Source organism: Grampus griseus (genome assembly GCF_964374135.1).
Source record: "Grampus griseus genome assembly, chromosome: 9".
Taxonomy (NCBI): Eukaryota; Metazoa; Chordata; class Mammalia; order Artiodactyla; family Delphinidae; genus Grampus; species Grampus griseus.
In genome coordinates, this window is record NC_139003.1 from 100687002 (window position 1) to 100705639 (window position 18638).

Sequence of the window (18638 nt, forward strand, 5' to 3'; positions counted from 1 at the left end):
CTGTAACTGAAGTGGATCAAACCTAGATCCCATATTTTCCTATGGAAGGACTTCAAACGTTGTTGACAGTTGATCTTGAAGGTGTCTTCAAACCTTGAATGTCTCTGATTTTCAGAAAACTTGAGAGAATTATTCTACTTTAAATAAGGCAATGCCTTTGGATCAGGATAAATCACTTTCCTATCATATGATGTGAGATTGATGGATTTTAAGGAAGTAAAGATAATTTGTGATATGTTAGATTACAGGAGAATGAAAATAGTGCTCTAATTAAAAAAATATATGTGCCATAAATCTATAAGTTAGCTTAAAGTGATTCTTAGGCAAAAGTCTAAAGCAATTATCAATATTTTGAGTATTTTTAGAGAAATGCCCTGATATGGAAAGAAGCTAAGCTGTCTAAATAAAAGTCCAGATACGTTAGACTAATTTTCTTTTATCAAATGATCACTAGATAGGAAAATCAAAGCCATGATGTATATGAGTATGTGTATGTGTGTGCGTGTGTATGTGCGCACCTATACCTGAAAAATAATTGTTCTTATTAATTCAGTAGGAGCACAAGCTCATTTTTTTTTCCAAAGAATTCCAACTCATGAAATATTACCAAGAATTGTTGTAAAAATGCTATCATGCCATTTCCAGAGCCACTAATTCCTTCAATGGGCAATTGGTGATTTTAAAGCTATATTCTCAAAGCTTCTGAGAAGCTATTGAACTATTTTAGGAGAACAGTCAGTAAGAAATCTTCCTCAAGGAAGGTGACCCACAGTCAGTTCTCTTGGGAGGAAAGCTGATTGTTCTAAACTCCATTAGATTTTTCTGTGAAAGACAAGAATCTCATGATGGTTTTAGAATTAACATTAACATACATTAAGAGCAATAAAAAGATACATTCTCAGACTCAGTGAAGGGAAAGCAGTATTTTAAAAGAGGAACACAGCCTTGAAACACAGTGTTTATTAATTCAGATACCAGTTCTACCACTTCTAATTCTGTAATTTGGATGAAATGATCAACTCTTATTGCTTATTTTTCTAATTTGGGATATAATAACGATATTACAAGTATAAAATGGTTAAAGTAAAGATTAAGTAAAATGAAGTGTGTAAAGCCCCTGACAGAAAGAATGAGATCATGGTGTGAATTGCTTTTCTTTCCTCACCTTCATATTTTATCAAACATTGTATTGAGAATGAAGTGAGAATTTTTATTATTATGTCCTGTGGTTAGCAACCTAACTTTGCTTTGCATTATGAATTTTAACAAAAATCCAAAGCCAAGACCCTATTTTAAATATTCTTAAAATTTATTTTATAAATGTTGAAAATAAAATAAAATCAACCTGGATATATATGAGCAAATTTGTATCCTTCTGCAGTAAATGATAAATGGATATCTGGTGTCCTGTCATGTCAACAGGGAAGAGTTTTCAATGTAAATAACTTATTTTAACATAAGGAACTAAACATAGACTGAAACAGCTTCTATATTTGTTATTTCATTATCATTAGAAGGAAAAACTAAATTTTACTGTTCCAAAATCAAAGTTACTTTGAATTGAAATATATATTGTATATCAACGTGTACAACACGAAATAACTTCATCCAGCAGGTTAACTCAATGTTATATTTGGAATTCTGTTTTATTGATGACATATCTTGGTGGACCCACATAGCACTGAAAAACAAAAATAAGTATTTATTTTGGTATAGAGGAGCAATGAGTGGCACTTGTCCTAAATATAATCCAGGACCAAATCATCCACATGGTATAAATTCTGTGGGACTGAAAGTGAACTACCTCTCTGGGTATTTGAGTACACCCACAAAAGTGTTTAATTTCAAAATAAATAAATAAATAAATAAAATTATAATATTTCTGTTTGTAGTAGTACATAAAGCAGGCCTTTGTGTAGTATGAATGATCATTTGATTGAGAAGAGATATAAAGATTGCTATTTTGAGTTCATTATCCACTTTGTTCCACAGTAAGGTATGATAAATCATTTGTTATCAAATTTGGTGACGATAACTTTCTGAGGGGTTTCACCCTTTACCAGATAAATTCCAGAATGATTAGACTCATTTTAATAGCCACAGTGGACTGAAAATTAAGTTTAAAAGGAGTAAAATATTAAGGACCTAGAAGAATATTAATCCAAGTGGATTAACATAATGAAAATCAGAAAATTTTAGAAACTAATTTTCCTTAAATGAGAGGTTTTCTCATGTATTAGAGAAGGATATAGGACAAAAATGAAACAATGATGAGTTGCAGAATCTGAAAAAAATAACATTTTTAGTGAGCATTTTTTAAGAGATATAAGTATACTCTTATTCATATATAAGCTTTATATATAGTGAATAATTAATATAATTTATAAATAAGTACATATATAGTGAAGATTTAAAGTGTAAATTGAAGATTTAAAAGCATACTTGTAAATAACTCATGAATCAAAGAAGATCTCATAATTGAAACCTAAATAATACTTAGAAATGAATAATAATCAAAACACATTGCATCAATTACAGAAGAATGCAGTGAAAATGGTATTTAAAAGGAAAAGTATAGCTGATAGTTTTATCAAAAAACAACAAACTGGAAATAAATGAGTTCAGCAACCTATGTAAGAACAAAGAAATGGACTGGAGAAAATAGAAGAAAGAATATAAATAAAATAACAGCAGAAATTAATAAAATGGAAAACTAATCTATAAAAGAATCAAAAGACAGAAGTTGGTTTTTGTATAACTAATTTAAATATATTCATATAAATAAACAAATGAATGAATGAATAAAAATGAAGGAATGAAAAAAGAGAAATCTGTGCCACATTTAAAAAGAAGAAGAAAAAATTTAAAAGGAGAAGGCTCAATTAAACAAAATTAAGAATGAAAATAAGAGCATTGTTAAGGACACAACAGAGATTATAAAGATAAAATAATTCTAATTACATTAAATTGATAAATTTAAAAACCTATAATAAATAAATCATCTAGCACATTGTAACTTATCACAATTGATTCATGAATATCTCACTAATCTCAGAACATTTTAAAATTTTGAAGATTTATATATACCATTTCTTTCTATGAAGATAGTGTAACCTAAATATCAAAACTTGGTATGGATCGTATAAGAAAAGAACATGTATTTCAATTTTAGTCATTAGCATAAATGCAAAAAATTCTAAATACAATATTATCAAACCAAGTATATTAGCATATAGAGTATATCATCTTTGTATATAGTTAGTTGTATACTATGATCAAATGTGCATATTAAAAAAATAGGTTTGAATAAAATTGATATATTTAACCTTTGTTGACTTAATATAACTACTTTGTCATATGTAATTAACTATTAAATGAAATTCAACACCAATTCATGGTAATTTTTTAAAAAAATTAAATAATTTGAAAGGAACTTCTTACTTGAAAACAAGTTCTATAAATGTGAACATCTACCCAACCCTATGGAACACATATCCTCATGGATTAAATGTGAGAAGCAATCTTTAACAAATCAGGAGAAAGATGAGGATGTCAACAAACACATCTTTTTAAAATATGTTACTGAAGTTCCTAGTCAATGCAGTGAAAATAACTTCATTTAAAAAAATAAAGGGCTTTCCTGGTGGCGCAGTGGTTGAGAATCCGCCTGCCGATGCAGGGGACATGGGTTCATGCCCCGGTCCAGGAGAATCCCACATGCCGTGGAGCAGCTGGGCCCGTGAGCCATGGCCGCTGAGCCTGCGCATCTGGAGCCTGTGCTCCACAACGGGAGAGGCCACAACAGTGAGAGGCCCGTGTACCGCAAAAAAAAAAAAAAAATGTACATGACTAAAAGTTTTAGGCTAGTTTTAACAGTGTGCTGTAAGTTTACAGAGTGTAGTTTTGGCTGCAGCATTGCATGCAAGGATGACAAATCTATATCCTGGATAGGTGTCTATTCCAGAAAGAACAAAGTGCTGTCCCTTTGATAATGGAAGCAGTCCTATGTGGACTACCTGACACCATTTAGCTGGTTATTGACCCTGGGCTGTGATGCCCCCATATCACGCACTCAGTGTTGGTCTCTGCCACTGGGAGGTTGCACACTTAGTGGTGGCCCTTCCCAGGTTAGCCTTGCTGAATGGAAGTTTATTCCACTGAGCCACAGATAGCTTCCATACCTACCATATGGCCATGTAATTTTTTTTTACATTTTTTAAATTGAAGTATGGCTGACTTAAAATGTTGTGTTAGTTTCTGGTGTATAGCAAAGTGATTCAAATATAGATAGATACATACATACATAGATACATAGATAGATAAAAAAGATGATAGATGCTAGATAAATAGATTGATATATAGATATATATAAATATACATAGATATAGACATAGATATATCCATTCTCATATTTTTTCCATTAAAGTTTATTACGAGATATTGAATATAGTTCTCTGTGTTGTACAGTAAGACCTTGTTACCTTGTCATTTATCAATTTTATATATAGTTGTTTGTATCTGCTAATCCCAAATTCCAATTTATCCCTTCCCCCCTTTCCCCCTGGTAACCGTAAGTGTGTTTTCTATGTCTGTGAGTCTGTTTCTGTTTTATAAATAAGTTCATTTGTACCATTTTTTAGATTTCACATATATGTGATATCATGTGATATTTGTCTTTGTCTGACTTACTTCACTTAGTATGATCATCTCTAGGCCCATCCATGCTGTTGCAAATGGCATTATTTCATTCTTTTTCTATGACTGAGTAATATTCCATTATTGTATATATGTACCATATCTTCTTTATCCATTCATCGGTTGATGGGTGTCTAAGTGCATCCATGTCTTGGCTATTGGCCACTTTGATCATGATCCCACTGGGTGATGACAGGGGTGGCAGAGGAAAGAGACTTACTGGTCCATAGAATGGGTCATTCTATCCACTTGCCTACTGTAATCTTTCTCTGCCAGGGTCACCTTTTGATGAGCATTCACATGGGACACAAGTATCTTTACATATTTTTGCCCATTTAGACAGGTCTATCCATATACCTTTTCCCAAATTTCTTTGTCACCAATTTTCCAACTGTGTTTCTTCCAAGTCCCTGATCATTCAGTCAAATTATTGGCCACAACCCAAGAATTTGTATATAATGGCATGTCTGATCATTTCTCTTTCCAAATAAAGTGCACACCCAGGTCCACTGCTCCAAGTCCTGCCCCCTGGGAACATTTCCCTTCACCACTGTACAGGGATGGCCCAGAAAGGGGCAGTAGTGCTGGTCCACTATCAGGTGGTGCCTGTGTATCATGCAGAACCATCCATAATCCAGACCCAAGTCTTTTCATCCTCTGTCAAATGGTCATAGGGAGCTCCCCATAAAACCCTAGGTGAGGCTGGAAGAGAAAAAGCAGTGTAGCAGGAGTGGGGACCATGGGCCTTTGGGCCACTTTTTAATGTAATTTACTTGTGCCTTCAGGGTCTACTCAAGCTTGATCTCATACACACCACTTCTATCTGGTGATGGAGGGCTGCTGAGCACACCCAACTTTATGGCTTGTTGGGTCACGTAACACTCAGCTCATGGTGGGCAACTGAGTCATATATATATGGTAACCTGGTGGCCCACAGTTAAGCATTCAGGCTCTACTAAGACTCAGTAGCAGGCCAAGAGCTAGTTCTCAAACGGAGAGTAGTTATCTGTGGAGGATGGTGGGGCTTAACTCCAAAATCTTATGGGCCCTGTGGTGATTCACATACAGACACCTGACAAAGGCTCCAAACATCATCCACAGGATGGATTCTGGGACCCAATGGACCCACTGTGAGACAGACTTGAACTAAAACTTCATTGATCATCTGACTTCCATAAGCCCCTACTTTGATTGGAGGACCAGAGTGACTTTTTTGATCTCCTGGAGTGAGTGTCAATTCAGAGCCAGTATCCAGTAGTCCTGATAAGTCTGATTATTTCCTTTTCCCCAATACACAAGTACTCTGTAAAAGGTCATAGGTCTATTTGGGGAAGGATGGGAAAATATTAACCGTATACATTTTCAGGAGTGTGCTTGATTCCTTCCTCAGGGGGACTTGGCCTCCCTTTTATTCATGAGGCTCTGGGTCTATAAACTGACTCCAGTCTAAGAATTAATTGAAAGATCATGACTCTCTGTTTTATGATTTATTCAGGTTAGACTTTTGCTCACTTGACCTAGAATTTCTCTGCTTATACAGATCAAGTTAATAATTTAGTAAGCTCCCCATCTATTTCACTACTAGGAACACCATAATCAACTAGGCACCATAGGTTTCTGGAACTCAGACTATTCTGATTGCTGCTTCAACTCTGCAATCCATTATGATAACCATACCTGCCTTGCCTTTGGTGGTTCAGTGCCACAATTGACCCCTGCCACGTTGGGAGCCAATTACATCCACTGCATTTATGTTGCCCAATTAATTCACAGTAGTTCTCACTGAGGTCTGTTCTACAGAGAAAAACAATCCCGGAGCTATTCAGGGATGCTGAGGTTCTCCTCCCAAATTTCTTTCTCACAATTGTGGTGAAAGGTATGTCTTTTGGACCCTCCCAGGGTGGGTGAGCATGTCTCCCATGACAAATTCCATCTCCCTAAGCCCCTGAATCTGAATCCCTTCTTCCACAGTAAACGAAGGCAGCTCTGGCATTTCCAATTCACCGAGGGTCACCTTTTGGCCATGTTTCAGTTAACCAACAAACTAAACTCTTAGAGCCCTTTCTAAGCTGAATGCTAAATTCAGAATCTCTGCTTAGTGGGCCCATGTTCATAAATTTGGCCTGATCCGAATTTATGTTCCTTTCACAATTAATCCACACTGTTAGTATTGTTGACTTAAAAAATATTCACAACCTATGGACTTCCCTGGTGGAGCAGTGGTTAAGAATCTGTCTGCCAATGCAGGGGGCACAAGTTTGAGCCCTGGTCTGGGAAGATCCAACATGCCACGGAACAAATAACCCCACGTGCCACAACAACTGAGCCTGTTCTCTAGAGCTCACAAGCCACAACTACTGAGCCCGTGTGCCACAACTACTGAAGTCCATGTGCCTAGAGGCTGTGCTCCACAACAAGAGAAGTCACCACAATAGAAGCCTGTGCACTGCAATGAAGAGCAGCCCCCGCTCTCCATGACTAGAGAAAACCGTGCACTGCAACAAAGACCCAACGCAGACAAAAATAAATAAGTAAATAAATAAATTTATTTAAAAAAATATTTGCAATCTAAAAGCTGAGAGTTATGCTTTATTTGATGGGAATTTTTAAGATGTCAAGCCCAGGAGGCAGCATCTCAAGTAACCCTGAGAGAACTGCTCCAAGTAGGCGAGGGGGAAGCCAGGATATATAGGAGTTTTTCAACAAAGGGCAGGTCGTCTGAACACCAGAAGATTATTGTAAACTAAAGAAAACCAGATATCCCAGGTTAAGGAATTTAGTGCTTTTCTATGTATGGCAACATCTTATGTAAAAACCCAAACAAACTTTTTGGCCAACCCAGTACAAGAGTCTGGGATCAGTGAAATCATTCCTTTGATATGCACCTCAGCTATCTGGGGCCAGCATCTTGTATTTTCTCAACCTGAGTTTCCTCAGGGCTCACCATGGGGAGTAGCTGCAGTCTGATGGCTGCTAGATGGCAGGTGTTCTTTCCTTCCTGAGTTTCCCCAGGGCTCATGTTGGAGGGCTGTGATGCTGATGACTGTGACATCCTTTGTTTACTCACATGGCAGGAAATATTCCATTCCTAAATATCCATCTCACACGGGTTCCCCAGATTTCTGTCTGTAGAAATCAGAGAATTCAAATAGTTCTTTTGGAGTATAACACAATTCCTCATTGTTCTTCACCTTTAGATGTCTGTAGGGACTGAGTTTGGTTGAATGTGTAACAGCAGAGGGGTGGTGTTGGGGGCGGGATCCTGAGGAGAATCAGCCGTGTCTTGCAAGACAGCTGCCTCAGGGGCGGCCGCTACAGTTTCCTCAGACAGCACAAGCTTAATCCCTTCAGATGGAGATGGAGAAGCAAGTATCACGGAATGGGGGTTGGGAGACTTCTTCCACTGGCAAAGAAGATTTACCAGAATTCAGGGGCTCAGTGTCCTGAGCTTCATTCTGGTCTTCCTGCAAATTACCATCCCGATTTGTAGGATCAGAGTCTTTCCCAGACAATGCCCTCACTTTATCAGTGGATGCCTTGAAAGGCTGGGAGTTCAACTTTTGCGTAATTCAGCCATTCACAGGGTGACAGTTCGCATTTGATTTTCAGTAATTGCAAGCCCTGAAACTTCAAGAGATACGAAGTCTCCTAGGAGTCAGAGAGAAGTTTTGAGGTCGTCTCTGTGGTCCCTGAGCTGGGAAATTGAATCCCTGAGCTCACCTTCTTCTCGCACCACTTTGTCCAGAGACATGACGAGTAACCAGCCAACATTATTGTATTTGTTAGTTTTCAAAAAATGTTCAGATATATCAGATCCAGAGTCACTCAGCTCCGTGCTTCTTATAAGTTGTTGGTTAGGAGAAAATGCAGATATTTTGTGCATCTGTATTGCTAGAACACATCCATGGATTATCAGTGCTCTCTCTTCTACTGGAAATAGAGTCCTTAGCATCTTTAAACCTAATCAGATTAGAGGATGTATTCCAGAAATTCAGGAACTAATTCAGAAAATTCAACATTCTCTTCCTCTAGAATCACTCTCAGTATAAAAAATCTGAAGTAGTCAGAGTTCTCCATAACCTTTGTCCCTTGACATGGAATATTCTCACAGCTCCAAGGAGAAGATAACCCTGAAGTCTATATAGTTTGCCACCAGTGTGAAGTCTAATATCTATAATTATACAGTCTCACGAGCTTAACGATAGACAATCAACCCCACAATGGTGAAGCATGAAAAGAATAATCTCAACAAAACTCTTGTTCAGAAAAAAGAGTGGAAAACAGGAATCTGTGGCTGATGTAAATTCTCCTGGTCAGGAAGAGAGAAAATGTTCATTTCTGAAAGGAGACCCAGTGCCTCAGGATGAAGGCTGGGAGACTCTGGCTTTCTGGGAAGAGCACCCTGTCCACAGTTTATGTTCACAATCTACAACCACATCTTTATTGGACCTTGGAGCTAAATATCCTTCTCTGAGGCTGTCCAGCTTTCACACCAAGTTCTACTTGCATGGCTTCAACTGCAATCGGCTTTTCTAAGTTTGAACATCATTGACTACAGACCTTTGTGTGTGCCTGTGTGATTATTTTTAATCTCCTAATTCATTTTCTTAAGAATCAACTGGCTTCCTATCTCTTTGCTTCTGGTCATGCATAAATAACCAGAACTAAAGACCACTTGGAGATCTCCTTATTTGTTCCTTTGTTACTTCAATTTCCCAAGGATGAATGGTTCAAAATGTGGGGAATATTAATAATAAGCCACTCAATTCCTCTTCTGCTGCTTTGTATAACACCAACACTTTCTTTTCCACTAATTCTCGAGACATTGCTTCTTCAAAATACCACAGCATTGAACTTAGCCTGTCTCTCCTTAGGTGTTTGTTTGGTGTCAAAAGCTTTGGCTTATTTACTTTTCTTTCATTTTATTCTCAAACAAATATCTGAGGCAGAAAGGCCTGGCATTATTTGTAGAAGTGATTGTGGAAGACGTCAAAGCTCAAAGTGTTTAACAGATGTCCCAAGGCAGCATAGCTGGATGTGTGGTGGTCCTGGGATGAGAATTCTGTACCCTGTTTCCTAATTCAGAATCCATGTGCTCTACCACAAATTGTACTAACACTGTGGCTTACTGACCATCCTCAAAACTTCCTATTAGTGGCAATATTAAATACACACCTTGAAAATTATTCCTTCTGAGGTATAACTACTTCAACTCCTTGAGCTGAAAAGCCATGCCATTGTCCTAGTGCAGACACAAGCTGAAGGGAATGCTCTTACAATCTCTTCTCTGACCAGCTGAGTTTCCATGGGAGTGAATTACATCTGAGAGAATCACTAATATTTGCTCTCCATCATTAGCTTGCATCAGAATCACTTGGAGTGCTGGTTAAAAGGCAGGTTGCTCTGTCCCACCCCCAGAGTTTCAAAGTCAATAAGTCTAGGGTGGGGCTTCAAAAGGTGGCTATCAGGTCCCCAGATGTGTTAGTCCCAGGACCACACTTTGAGAAATTCTTTGTTAATATTGGTTATGTGTTAACTTGACTGGGCCATGGTGCCCAGATATTTGCTCAGACATTATTCTAAGGTGAAGGTATTTCTGGATGAGATTAACATCTAAAGAGTAAAACAGATCATTCTCCCTGATGTGGGTGGCCCTCACGCAATCATGTGAAGGCTGTAATAGAACAAAAAGTCGGATCCTGCCCTGCTTTAGAGAGAATTCCTCCTGTCTGGCTGCTTGAAACTAGGACAATGGCTTTTTCTTGCTCTCACACTTGGACTGGAATGACACCATCAACTCTCTTGGGTGTCCAGCTTGTTGACTTACCTTTCAGTTCTTGGGATGTGTTAGCCTCCATATATATATATATATATATATATATATATATATATATATATATATATATATATATATGTGTGTGTGTGTGTGTGTGTACACACACACACACACACACACACACACACACACACACACTATTAGTTCTGCTTCCCTAGAGAATCTGACTAATACACTGCCACTAAAGGAAACTTGTCCAGGTCACAATGAATATTGGAAAGGTGAGACAGGCTGCTATTCAAAAAGAGGATGACAGTTAGATTAAAAAAAAAAAAAAATGGAGCCAAGTAAGCAGCAGAGGCAAGGCTTGGAAATCCATAGGCTTTCAGTTTCTGTGCAAATATTCTTGTTTTATTTTCCCTCAGCTCTTGGTAATCAAAATGACCATTCACAGAATGCATTTGTCAACACAGCTGTATTTGAGGGATATTTTTTTTTCTCACAGAAATGAATGGCTCCCTTTAAACAAGCCCCTTCTCAGTTCCCACCCTAGATCTTTGAAAAGCATATTGATTATATACAATGCAGTTGCAGCAGGCAGACTCTCCCACCCGCTCCACTGGGACTGTCTATCTACCCGCTTCTGGCACTGCTCACCTTCTCACTCTTTGCTGTTCCTCAGTCTTTCTTTCCCCTGTTACAACACGAACCACATTGTGCCATGTTATTGCTTTTCTGTCTCTTCCACTGGTTTTTGGACACTTAAGGGCCGTGTCTGTATTTCTTCACCTTTGTGTTCTCTATGCTTCTCTATTGCCAAAGAATTACTCCTGATAGATTTTACATGTGCAGGGATGTGGCTGAAAAATCATAAGAATGAACATGGGTTCAATAACAGAGATGCCATATATGCCCAATGATCCTAAACTCAATGAATAAATAAATAAGCTATTGAATAAGATTATTACTTAAATTTAAAACTTAAGCAAAGGGAGTCAGCATAATATGGTGATTATAATCCTGAGCTTTAGATTAAGATAAGTGGGAATTTAGCAAGTTGTTTAAACTCTCTCAACCTCAGTGCTGTTATATAAAAAATTAAAGCAATACCAGTACTTCCTGGTACAATATAGAGGAATATTGTATGTATCAGGGAAAATGAAACACATAAATCCCTAAGGCCAGGATCTAACCAGTATTTAAATATTAGCAATTATGATTTTATTTAATTTCCTATGGCCTATAAATTGCTTTGACTGCTCCGTCTAAGATATAAATATTCCTCACTACTCTGATCAAGGATTAAAAGTAACAGAACTGATTGTCAAAAGTTGAGAGTGTTCTGCTGAATTCAGAATATTTTGAGTCCTGTGGTACATTTGCTTAGGCTTTGCAATAGTTTAAAAATCAGATCAAAATATGTATATATTTTTTTCAGCTGAGTATACTCTCTTCCCTATATGCAAATGTATTTAAGTCTGAGGTGGGGATGTGACTAGAGGAGACCTTTGGGGTGAATATTAAAAACTGCAGATCACAATATACACTACAGATGAGCTAATAAATTTGGTTGGAAGTACTCCTTGGCATGAGCCCTCCTGGAGTTCACCATTAGTCTCATCAAAGAGCCTGTAGGCTCCAGTGCTGCATCACCTCAGGCCAAACAACCAACAGGGAGGGAACTCAGCCCACCCATCAGCAGTCAAGCAGATTAAAGTTTTACTGAGCTCTGCCCAACAGAGCAACAACCAGCTCTACCCACCACCAGTACTTCCCATAAGGAAACTTGCACAAGCCTCTTAGATAGCCTCATCCACCAGAGGGCAGACAACAAAAGCAAGAAGAACTGCAATCCTGCAGCCTGTGGAAAGATAAACACATTTACAGAAAGACAGACAAAATGAAAATGGAGAGGGCTATGTACCAGATAAAGGAACAAGATAAAATCCCAGAAATGCAACTAAATGAGTGGAGATAGGCAACCTTCCAGAAAAAATAATTCAGAATAATGATAGTGAAGATGAACCAGGACTTTGGAAAAGAATGGAGGCAAAGATTGAGAAGATGCAGGAAGTATTTAACAAAGACTTAGAAGAATTAAAGAACAAACAAACAGAGATGAACAATACAATAATGGAAATGAAAAATATACTAGAAGGAATCAATAGCAGAATAACTGAGGCAGAGGAAAGGATAAGTGACCTGGAAGACAGAAAGGTGGCATTCACTGCTGCAGAACAGAATAAAGAAAAAAGAATGAAAAGAAATGTAGACAGCCTAAGAGACATCTGGGGCAACATTAAATGCACCAACATTCACATTCTAGGGGTCCCAGAAGGAGAAGAGAGAGAGAAAGGACCCAAGGAGATTTTTGAAGAATCGAAAATTCCCTAACATTGGAAAGTAAATAGCCACCCAAGTCCAGGAAGTGCAGAGAGTTCCAGGCAAGATAAACCCAAGGAGCAACATGCCAAAACACACAGTAATCAAATTGACAAAAATTAAAGACAAAGAAAAAAGCAACAAGGGAAAAATGACAAATAACATAAAAGGGGACTCCCATAAGTTTAACAACTGATTTCTCAGCACAAACTCAACAAGCCAGAAGGGAGTGACATGATATATTTAAAGTGATGAAAGGGAAAAAACTACAAACAAGATTACTCTACCTGGAAAGGAGTTACAGGGGAAAAAATATAAAAAAAACACAAACACATGGAAGCTAAACAATACATTACTAAATAACCAAGAGATCACTGAAGAAATCAAGGAAGAAATCAAAAAACACCTAGAGACAAATGACAATGAAAACATGACAATCCAAAACCTATGGGATGCAGAAAAAGCATTTCTAAGATGGAAGTTTATAGCAATGCAATCCTACCTCAGAAAACAAGAAAAATCTCAAATAAACAATCTAACCTTACACCTAAAGGAACTAGAGAAAGAAGAGCAAACAAAACCCAAAGGTAGTAGAAGGAAAGAAATCATAAAGATCAGAGCAGAAATAAATAGAAACTGAAAACAATAGCAAAGATCATTAAAACTAAAAGCTGGTTCTTTAAAAAGATAAACAAAATTGATAAACCTTTAGCCAGACCCATCAAGAAAAAGAGGGAAAGGACTCAAATCAATAAAATTAAAAATTAAAAAGGAGACATTACAATGGACACCAACGAAATACAAAGCATCCTAAGAGACTACTAAAAGCAATACATTTTATTGTCTATGCCAATAAAATGGAAAACCTGGAAGAAATTGTCAAATTCATAGAAAGGTATAACCTTCCAATTCTGAACCAGGAACAAATAGAAAATATGAACACACGAATCACAAATAATGAAATAGAAACTGTGATTAAAAATCTTCCAACAAACAAATCCAGGATCAGATGACTTCACAGGTGAATTCTACCAAACATTTAGAGAAGAGCTAACACCCATCCTTCTCAAACTCTTCCAAAAATTTGCGAAGGAAGGAACACGCTCAAACTCATTCTACAAGGCAACCATCACCCTGACACCAAAACCAGACAAAGATACTACAAAAAAAGAAAATTACAGACAAATATCACTGATGAATATAGATGCAAATATCCTCAACAAAATACTAGCAAACAGAATCCAACAACACATTAAAAGCATCATACACCATGATAGAGTGGGATTTACCCCAGGGATGCAAGTATTCCTCAATATACACAAATCAATCAATGTGATACACCATATTAACAAACTGAAGGAGGAAAACCATATGATCATCTCAATAGATGCAGAAAAAGCTTTTGACAAAATTCAACACCAATTTATGATAAAAAACTCTCCAGAAAGTGAGCATAGAGTGAAGCTACTTCAACATAATAAAGGCCATATATGACAAACCCACAGCAAACATCATTCTCAAAGGTGAAAAACTGAAAGCATTTCCTCTAAGATCAGGAACAAGACAAGGATGTCCACTCTTGCCACTATAATTAAGAACAGTTTTGGAAGTCTTAGCCATGGCAACCAGAAAAGGAAAAGAGATAAAAGGGATACAAATTGGAAAAGAAGAAGTAAAACTGTCACTGTTTGCAGATGATATGATACTATCCATAGATAATCCAAAAGATATCACCAGAAAACTACTAGAGCTTACCAATGAATTTGGTAAAGTTGCAGGATACAAAATTAATGCACAGAAATCTCTTGCATTCCTATACTCTAACAAAGAAAGATCAGAAAGAGAAATTAAGGAAACAATCCCATACACCATTGTAACAAAAAGAATAAAATACCTAGGAATAAATCTACCTAAGGAGGTAAAAGGCTTGTACTCAGAAAACTATAAGACACTCATGAAAGAAATTCAGGATGACACAGACGGAGAGATATATCATGTTCTTGGATTGGAAGAATCAATAATGTGAAAATGACAATATTACCCAAAACAACCTACAGATTCAATGCAATCCCTATCAAATTACCAATGGCATTTTTCACAGAATTAGAAAAAATCTTCTACAATTTGTATGGAGACATAAAAGACCCTGAATAGCCAAAGCAATATTGAGAAAGAAAAACAGAGCTGGAGGAATGAGGCTCCCCAACATCAGACTATACTACAAAGAAACAGTAATCAGGACCCTATGGTACTGGCCCCAAAACTGAACTGTACATCAATGCAACAGGATAGAAAGTCCAGAGATAAACCCACGCACCTATGGTCAACGCTAACCCTAACCCTAACCTTAACCCTAACCCTAACCCTAAGCCTAACCCTAACCCTTACCCAAAGCCTTACCCTAACCCGTCCCCTAATCCTAACCCGTACGCTAACACTAACCTGTACCCTAACACCTACGCTCACCCTAAACCGTTGTCGTACCCTAAACTGTACCCTAAACCATCCCTGTCCCCTAACCCTAAACCTAACCCTAACCATAACCCTAACCCTTACCCGAAGCCTTACCCTAACCCGTCCCCTAATCTTAACCCATACGCTAACACTAATCCATACCCTAACACGTACGCTCACCCTAAACCGTGGTTGTACCCTAAACTGTATCCTAAACCGTCCCCGTCCCCGTCCCCTAACCCTAACCCTAACCCTAACCCTAACCCTAACCCTAACCCTTACCCGAAGCCTTACCTTAACCCGTCCCCTAAACCTAACCTGTATGCAAACAGTAACACTTACCCTAACACGTACGCTCACCCTAAACTGTTGTCGTACCCTAACCTGTACCCTAAAGCGTCCCCGTCACCTAACCCTAACCCTAACCCTAACCCTAAACCTAACCCTCACCTGAAGCTTTACCCTAACCCGTCCCCTAATCCTAACCCGTACGCTAACACTAACCCATACCCTAACACGTATGCTCACCCTAAACCATTGTTGTACCCTAACCTGTACCCTAAACCGTCCCCGTCCCCTAACCCTAACCCTAACCCTAAACCTAACCCTTACCCGAAGCCTTACCCTATCCGTCCCCTAATCCTACCCAGTATGCTAACACTAACCCGTACCCTAACATGTACGCTCACCTTAAACCGTTGTCGTAACCTAACCTGTACCCTAAACCACCCCCTAACCCTAACCCTAACCCTATCCCTAACCCTAACCCTAACCCTTACCCGAAGCCTTACCCTAACCTGTCCCCTAATCCTAACCCGTACACTAACACTAACCCGTACCCTAACACGTACGCTCACCCTAAACCGTTGTCGTACCCTAACCTGTATCCTAAACCGTCCCAGTCCCCGTCCCCTTACCCTAACCCTAACCCTTACCAGAAGCCTTACACTAACCCATCCCCTAATCCTAACCCGCATGCTAAAACTAACCTGTATACTAACACGTACGCTCACCCTAAACCATTGTCGTATGCTAACCTGTACCCTTAACCATCCCTGGCCCCTAACCCTAACCCTAACCCTAACCCTAAACCTTTGTCGTACCCTAACCTTTACCCTGAACCGTCCCCGGCCCCGTCCCCTAACCCTAACCCTAACCCTTACACGACGCCTTACCCTAACCCGTCCCCTAATCCTAAACCGTACGCTAACTCTAACCCATACCCTAACACATACGCTCACCCTAAACCATTGTCGTAACCTAACCTGTACCCTAAACTGTCCCCGACCCCTAACCCTAACCCTAACCCTAACCCTAACACTTACCCGAAGCCTTACCCTAACCTGACCCCTAATCCTAACCCGTACGCTAACACTAACCTGTATACTAACACGTACGCTCACCCTAAAACGTTGTCGTACCCTAACCTGTACCCTAAACCGTCCCCGTCTGCTAACCCTAACCCTAACCCTAACCCTTACCTGAAGCAGTACCCTAACCCGTCCCCTAAACCTAAGCCGTACGCTAACACTAACCCGTACCCGAACCCGTAAGCTCACCCTAAACCGTAGTCGTACTCTAACCTGTACCCTAAACCGTCCCTGTCCCCGTCCCCTAACCCTAACCCTAACGCTAACCCTAACCTTTACCCGAAGCCTTACCCTAACCCGTCCCCTAATCCTAACCCGTACGCTAACACTAACCCGTATCCAAACACGTACGCTCACCCTAAACCGTTGTCGTACACTAACCTGTACCCTAAACTGTCCCTGTCCCCTAACCCTAACCCTAACCCTATCCCTAACCCTAACCCTAACCCTTACCCAAAGCCTTACCCTAACCCGTCCCCTAATCCTAAGCCGTACGCTAACTTTAACCCATACCCTAACATATACACTCACCCTAAACCATTGTCGTACACTTACCTGTACCCTAAACTGTCCCCGTCCCCTAACCCTAAACCTAACCCTAACCCTAAAACTTACCCGAAGACTTACCCTAACCCGTCCCCTAATCCTAACCCGTACGTTAACACTAACCTATACCCTAACACGTGTGCTCACCCTAAACTGTTGTCGTACCCTAACCTGTACCTTAAACCATCCCTGTCCCCTAACCCTAACCCTAACCGTAACCCTAACCCTAACCCTTACCCGAAGCCTTACCCTAACCCGTCCCCTAATCCTAACCTGTACGCTAACACTAACCCGTACCCTAGCACGTATGCTCACCCTAAGCCGTTGTCGTACCCTAACCTGTACCCTAAAGCGTCCCCGTCCCCGTCCCCTAACCCTAACCCTAACGTTAACCCTTACCTGAAGCCTTACCCTAATCCGTCCCCTAATCCTAACCCGTACGCTAACACTAATCTGTACCCTAACACGTATGCTCACCCTAAACTGCTGTCGTACCCTAACCTGTACCCTAAACCGTCCCCATCCCCTAACTCTAACCTTAACCCTAACCCTAACCCTAACCCTTACCCGAAGCCTTACCCTAACCCATCCCCTAATCGTAACCCGTACGCTAACACTAACCCGTACCCTAACCCGTATGCTCACCCTAAACCTTTGTCGTACCCTAACCTGTACCCTAAAGCGTCCCCGTCCCCGTCCCCTAACCCTAACCCTAACCCTAACCCTTACCCGAAGTCTTACCTTAATCCGTCCCCTAATCCTAACCCGTACGCTAACACTAACGCTTACCCTAACACGTACACTCACCCTAAACCGTTGTCGTACCCTAACCTGTACCATAGGTGCGTGGGTTTATCTCTGTGGGTTAACTCTCTTGTCATATTTAACTCCATATTTACTACTGGTGTTGGTAAACATAACCATGTTCTTTGAAGACATAATTACAGTCCATGATTTTACCCTTTTATTCTTTACCTCAGTGTGTGGCATTTTCTGTTTCTCCCTCCTTCTCAGTTTAATGGAGGTTACCAAAATCAGGTAGCCTTTTCAACTCTTCAAAGCCATGAATTCTGAACTCTGTTCCCTTTCATTCTAGCCTGGAAAACAGACATTTCTTTCCTCTGCCCAAATCCTTCCTCTATTATCTTGCCATATGCAAATCCAGAATTTTTGCCCAGCATATGAATCTCTACTCTTCCTGTCTGGTCTGTCTTCTGGTGCCTGCTGCCCTCCTGATAAAGCAACATCACATATTTTAGGTGTTTTTGAAAATAATATTGCTTAGTGTGAATGTCAGGAAACCACAATATTGACTTCATAAATCAGAAAGAGTACAAGTCCAGGCATCTATGTAATAAAACCAACTGTTTTCTTAATATAGGAATTTATGGATAGTAAGAAAAAAAAAGATCTGT